This window comes from Camellia sinensis, chromosome 2 (genome assembly GCF_055761805.1).
Source record: "Camellia sinensis isolate YWXY chromosome 2, ASM5576180v1, whole genome shotgun sequence".
Lineage (NCBI taxonomy): Eukaryota > Viridiplantae > Streptophyta > Magnoliopsida > Ericales > Theaceae > Camellia > Camellia sinensis.
This window is the reverse complement of record NC_138962.1, coordinates 78,533,762-78,540,279: the sequence shown is the minus strand read 5'-3', so window position 1 is coordinate 78,540,279 and position 6,518 is coordinate 78,533,762. Positions and strand designations below refer to the sequence as shown.

The 6,518-nt window shown below is 32.4% G+C and overlaps 2 long non-coding RNA genes across 2 annotated transcripts; one reads left to right on the top strand and one right to left on the bottom strand.

Moving 5' to 3' along the window:
• Positions 1-1,635: 1,635 nt before the first annotated feature.
• Positions 1,636-2,371, top strand: LOC145819603 (uncharacterized). The gene is made up of 2 exons (XR_014360349.1): positions 1,636-1,753; positions 1,967-2,371. It is a non-coding gene; the product is annotated as an uncharacterized LOC145819603 (long non-coding RNA).
• Positions 2,372-5,223: 2,852 nt separating this feature from the next.
• LOC114314549 (uncharacterized) lies at positions 5,224-6,404 on the bottom strand. The gene is made up of 2 exons (XR_003647504.2): positions 6,275-6,404; positions 5,224-5,511 (listed from the first exon to the last, which is right to left on the bottom strand). It is a non-coding gene; the product is annotated as an uncharacterized LOC114314549 (long non-coding RNA).
• Positions 6,405-6,518: the final 114 nt, after the last annotated feature.

Below are 6,518 nucleotides of genomic sequence, written 5' to 3'. Positions count from 1 at the left end.
ACATAGGGTGGTTGCATCCAAGCATAAAAGTGAAGCCACGTGAGAAAACAAATATACCTTAATGATTATCAATGTTCTAATTATCAATGTTCTTCTATTTTCAATTTTTCTTTGCATAGACTGTAACCCTTGTTGTTTGGCTCAAAGAGAAAAGAGTTACCCTTTATGAAGTTGATTAAACCTTACCCTCTAGTGTTACTGCAACAACAAACAACAAAACTAAAGGGCTTTTTTTAATAGCTGTTTTGAAGGATTCAAGTGAAGAAAATGTTTAGGTTGTCTCTCCTTTTATAATTGTTTGGAGAGACAAAGTTTTATTTTAATGATGCATATAAACTACACTAGATGTACAAATTTCATGTTGGCTTTTTGCCAAACCAGGAAATTGTAAAGGTTGAGAGAGGAAGACAATAAGTAGACCATGATTTTGTGTTCACTGGCTGACCAACTACATAATGACGGCAACCTGTATTCAGTGAGTGAGTCAGTAACTAGTATTAGGTTAGAGAGTAGTATAGTATAGTGTAACTTACCCTAAAACTTTTCTCCATAGTCACAGATCCATACCCACCATAGCTTCCCACCTGCCCTACAGCTACCATTCCAGGTGATGAAGATGAAGATGGCAATGGAACCGCTGCAAAATCACACACACCACCAAACTAATATTAAAAATAAAAAAATTAAAAATATCAAATTACATTTTTTTTTTTCGGGTGTCAAAATTAGTGGGTTAGTTAATTAGTTAGTAGTAAGTTAAATTACTACTTATAAACATTCGATGCTTCACCATAAATTCAAACTCAGAATCTCCCCCAATTTATTTCTTAGAAATCAAGGAGTATAATCACTTGAATGTTTGAAAAAAAAAATGAAACCCAAGGATCTCAACTACTTGACCTAAACTTAAGTTCTTCATAAAACTATCAATTGATCCATATCAAAAATAGAAAAATAGTTTAGTCTTTAGCATAATTTGAACAAAGTGACAAATGTAAAGCAATAAATATATACATATTGTAAGTACATCTACAAAATCATTTTGTTTATGCCCATTATTCAATATTCTACCTAAGTATGTAATGTGATAGGGGATGGGTAGTGGTAGAAGAAAGATCGGTCTTTAGGTCTGATGTGTGGGGATAGTTTCTTCGTTCTTCGGTACCTTATTTCTTCTTTTGTTCACATCCCTAATTATTTTCTTGTTTACTTTAGGCCTTGAGTGTGGGTTTTTAATGGGGTTGATGCTGGATGTCTTACCTGTGGCTCCTTTCGGTTACATAATAGTATATATGTTGAGCAACAGTGGACTTGTTTCTTGTGAGTTAGAATATCTGCAAGGAGACATCAAATGGACCGGAATCTCAATTGAAGGGATGTTCATCCATCATTCATTTCGTGCTAGATTCCATTACCTTCAGGAAGGCTCCTAATATGCTTTACTGTGACATTTCTTCCTTTCAGCCAATGGAAATTTATGTTGATAACAAGGCGAAATTGACCCTTCATGGTCTTGTACAGGTATTGCTTTGGAAGTTTGGTTTTTGGTCTTTGCCTTATTTTTAACCATTATATCTTACCTCTCAATTTTAGGTGTTCCTCTTTTGTTAGGTTTTCCCCTTTTCTGACATCTGTGGTCGTTAGTTCTTCCTTAACTTCATCTCTGTTAAGATGCTGAGCATTTTTTACTTCCATCCGGTCAGGCTGAGGATCTCCTTCACCGTTTTTTGATTTTCTTAGTGCTCCACCCAAGGTGATACTCTTCTTTGACTCTAGTAATTTCGCTATCAGTAGCCGTTGTCTTGGAGCTCATTTTCCCCAATCAATGGTCTTGTCAAACGTTTAACTATTCTGTATTTTTTTTATATTTATTTTGTGCAGTTGTGGAAAGTGTTTGCCTTTTGAGCTTCTCATGTGGCATTGTGCTTGAGTTTATTTGATTATATTTCTGTTGTTACTAATGCAGGTAATATTATCGCCAGATGCAGATCCACCAGTTGTCAGAATAATGGATTGCAAGTACGACATGCACTCACAAACATTCTTCGGCTTTCTTTTTTTAATGGTGGATGCACTTTGATGCTTCGATAAAATCCTACTCTGAGATCACGTTGATATTAATTTCTTGATGGATACATATTACATTCTACTAATATGGGACTAATCTTCAGAAAATTTCATGGTGCATATTTTATGAAGATTTATGTGATCTTCACATTATTATTGCAATTGACTAATTTACTTTAGGCTACTATTTTGGACAATTGCTTATAGTTAAGGGCATTGAAAAACAAACATTAAATTTAAGGCTTGGGGGTGAGACAATGGTTGAAAATATAGATGTCGAAGTTGATGTTCTATCCCTTACCTATATTTTCTATGTTGCTTATCTGTCTTGTGAATGGTTAGACTTGATGGACTAGTTATTGTTGGATTTTTGGTGGAATTGAACAAGTTATAACTTTTGGATATTTTGTGGATATTTCACTATTTTATTATATTAGGATGAAATTATTTGTAATGATGAATGGATATCTTCATTTTGTTAATTCGTAAATGTGTTGATAACAAGTTAGGTTAAGTTGTGATGGAATTGTTATATTCAACAGGTTTCAACATGAACAGGGTCATATTTGTTGAATTAAAATTTAGATTTTGATAAAATAGGTATATAATGTGGAAAAAAATATTATGGAATTATTGACAAAATTTTTCATCCCTAAAGAAGGTTTTTTTGTCTCTTATTTAGCTTAGGTGGATGATTAATTTTGTCATGAATTCTTTATTTCATCGCTAAATGAATTTGTCATGACAAAAAATATTGTCACATTTTGTCACTATTACCCTCAATGTGTGACGAATTTTTTTTGGACATTATTTCATTATTTTTAATGATGAATTTGTTTTTGTCTCTATTGGTAGCTTCTTTGACAAAAAATTTTCGTCTTCGTTTATATTAAACGTGACAAAATTATTTCATCTCCATTTCTTACATATATGACAAAATACTTTTGTCTCTAATTTCTCCTTTAATGACAAAATATTTTGTCGCTAATTACTTCCAAGTATGTTCCTAACAGAGTGTATTGGAGACAAAAAAAATTCGTCACAAATTTATCATTTTTAATGATGAATTTGTTTTTGTCTCTATTGGTAGCTTCTTTGACAAATTGTTTTTGTCTTCGTTTATATTAAATATGACAAAATTATTTCGTCTCTATTTCTTATATTTATGAAAAAATACTTTTGTCTCTAATTTCTTCCTTTAATGACAAAATATTTTGTCGCTAATTACTTACAAGTATGTTCCCAACAGAGTGTATTGGAGACAAAAAAATTCGTCATAAATTTATCGTTTTTAATGATGAATTTGTTTTTGTCTCTATTGATAGCTTCTTTGACAAAAATTTTTTGTCTTTATTTATATTAAACGTGACAAAATTATTTCGTCTCTATTTCTTATATTTATGACAGAATACTTTTGTCTCTAATTTCTCCTTTAATGACAAAATATTTTGTCGCTAATTACTTACAAGTATGTTCCTAACAAAGTGTATTGGAGACAAAAAAATTCGTCATAAATTTATCATTTTCAATGACGATTTTTTTTTTTCGTCTCTAAGACCCTTTAGCGACGACCCTTTGGCGACAAAACGGGTGACGAAAAATGTTCGTCGTAATTAGTTTGGGTGACGAAATATATACATTTTGGGACAAATCTGTTTCGTCTTTAAATCCCAAATTTGTCAGCGAGGTGAGGTTTGGTGGTGACTGGATCTCTGTGTGTGTGTGTGTGTGTGTGTGTGTGTGAGTGAGAGAGAGAGAGAGAGAGAGAGACAGAGAGAGAGAAGGGAAGAAACCCTATTTTCAAAAATACTAAAAAGAACTGGGCGCCAATCTTTTGATGTTTCCCTCTAAAATTTTATATACCTTTGGCGACTAAACTTGTTGTTTGTCGCCAAAAGTTAATTTATAATGACTAATTTATTTAGTAGCCAAACATTTAACTAACAACGACAAATATTTTAGTCACCAAAAGTAACCATTTTGGCGACTAAACATATTTTGGTCACCAAAAAGAAATATTCACAGACCAAATTTTTCATCACCAAAGATGAAAGTAAAAATTACCTTACAGCGACTAAAAATTTTTTAGTCAGCGAAAGTAAATATTTGTCGACCAAAACTTTGGTCGCCAAAGTTTATTAGCAAACATTATGCTAACTTTTTAGCAACTAAATTTATTTTAGTAGCCAAAAACTGGTATACCACGACTAATAAAAATTTTAGTAGCCTATAACATGATCTAATGCCGACTAAAACAATTATTAGTAGCCTATTGTGGCGTATTTAGCTACTAGTTCTTTTTTAGTCGCCAATAATTAAGATACCGCTACTAAAAATAATTAGTAGCTAAAACCATATTCAACGGCGACCAATGTAATTTTTAGTCGCCTATTCTACAACTTTTGGCGACTAAAAAAGTTTTTGTCACCAAATTTGGTCACCAAAAGTGGAAATTGTTGTAGTGTCCAAATTTCACCAAATATAAAGCAATATCAAGCGAACAACAATCTCATTCTTCTTACTAGCTGCATACATACAATCACAAACTGTCATAACTTTTGAGCCTGTCAAACAGGTCACAGAAAGGCAAACATAACTAAACATGTATATGCCACTTCCATCTATACTCAGCAAAAGATTTGTTGTCAAGAAAAACATGCAGTGTCAACAAGCAAATAAAATTGCTAAAAACAAAAAACAAGATAATAATATTGTGTACACTAGGTAATATACATGGATGTGAATGATGCTTTTAAGTTCTGAGAGAATGCAAAGGTTTTATAACTTCAAAAAGATTTTTAAGGGTGGATAGCAACCCAATCTGAGCTTTCTTGTAAAACCCTCCTGCAGAATGATATCCTAATTTCATCCATCTGTTCCACGTTCATTTTCTTCAACACACAACATAAATACAATAAAATGAAAAAATTCAACTTAACCAATCATAACAACACACAATTAGGCTCTAAACAGCTCAATAAGTTTCAAGAGGATATAGGTCATGGAATCTGGCCTAGACTATAACGACCCAATCTTGGCAAGGCAAAACCCCGCCAAGAGGGTGCACCTCAAACGCTATAGCGCCTTTATACCACAATTCCTGTATAATTCTTACATCACATCACCGCATCACCAAAAGTGCATAAGACCTTTCAATTGTCCAACATATATGAGATGATCTATTCAAAGACAAAAAATATCATCATGCTACAAGATAGTTCCCAAGCATCACTTCCCCAAAAATAAAACATATTATTCACGAATCAATACATCCAACTTCATAAGCAAATATTTACAGTCAACCTCCTTCATAAAAAAATAAAGGGTAAACTTACATCCTAGAATGACCCTAAGCAAAACCTCAACTACAAGATGCCCACCTTTGATCCTTCAAAAAAATTCTAGTCTTCCAAGTTGAGGCAAGCCACACAAAAGTCTATGAATCTGAAAAAAAATATATTTAAAAAGAATGAGCTAAAGCCCAATGAGTATACCAATACCATGGAGTTATAAAACTTGCTCCTTCCAATTGGGTTCAAAATAAAGATAATAAACATAAGAGCTTAATTGGACTGAAATTTATACAAAATAAAAAAAAAATAAAAATAAAAAAATTATGAAAGTAAACAAAAATACAACTTTTCAATACATTAAGATTTCATGTCCATCATACGAACAACTACATAGCCTTAGGATCGCGTTACCTTGCGACTTAGGTGGTGACGGTACCGTTACCCAAAACATAACCATAGGAACATAACTCATGTCATCGTAGCACTTCAATTCTCATTTCAATGTTTCGGTCCCCGGGACCCCTTATATACAACGACCCTTATGGTCCTTAAAACATTTTGGTCCCTAGGACCCCAAAGCATTTTGGCCCTTGTGGCCCCAAAGTCTATATTCGGTTATATGATCAATAAAATAAATACCCTAGCATAACGTTTCATTGTCATTCAATCATCATCATCATAAAATTTGAAGGACTCAACTTAAATAAATTCTCATAAAAAAAATTAATGCTTCATTATACAAATGAAATCATATATTTATTTAAACCCAACCCTTGTCCTCAAATAATTTATAGATTTCTTTTTATACATATATCATGATGAAATGTATCATTCACTTCCTTTAATTCAAAAATTATTTTCAAACTTTGTAATAAAGATAGAGGTAAAGTAATTTCCATGGTAAGTACACTCACCTCCAAAAATAGCAAAAGTGTAGATTTGAAACTCTACAAATTAATTCCCAAAAGGTGTAGAGACGCCTTCCTCCAATCCTAACAATTAGTAAATAGGATCTAAAATTAGGAAAAAGCTTTCAATGAAAATCACAATATCTACAAAAATGATCCTAAATAGGTTATGCTATGGAATGACAAGCTAAAGAACTCCTCCAACTTCAAGTCACCCAAACAAATAACTTATCCAATCTCCACAACACCC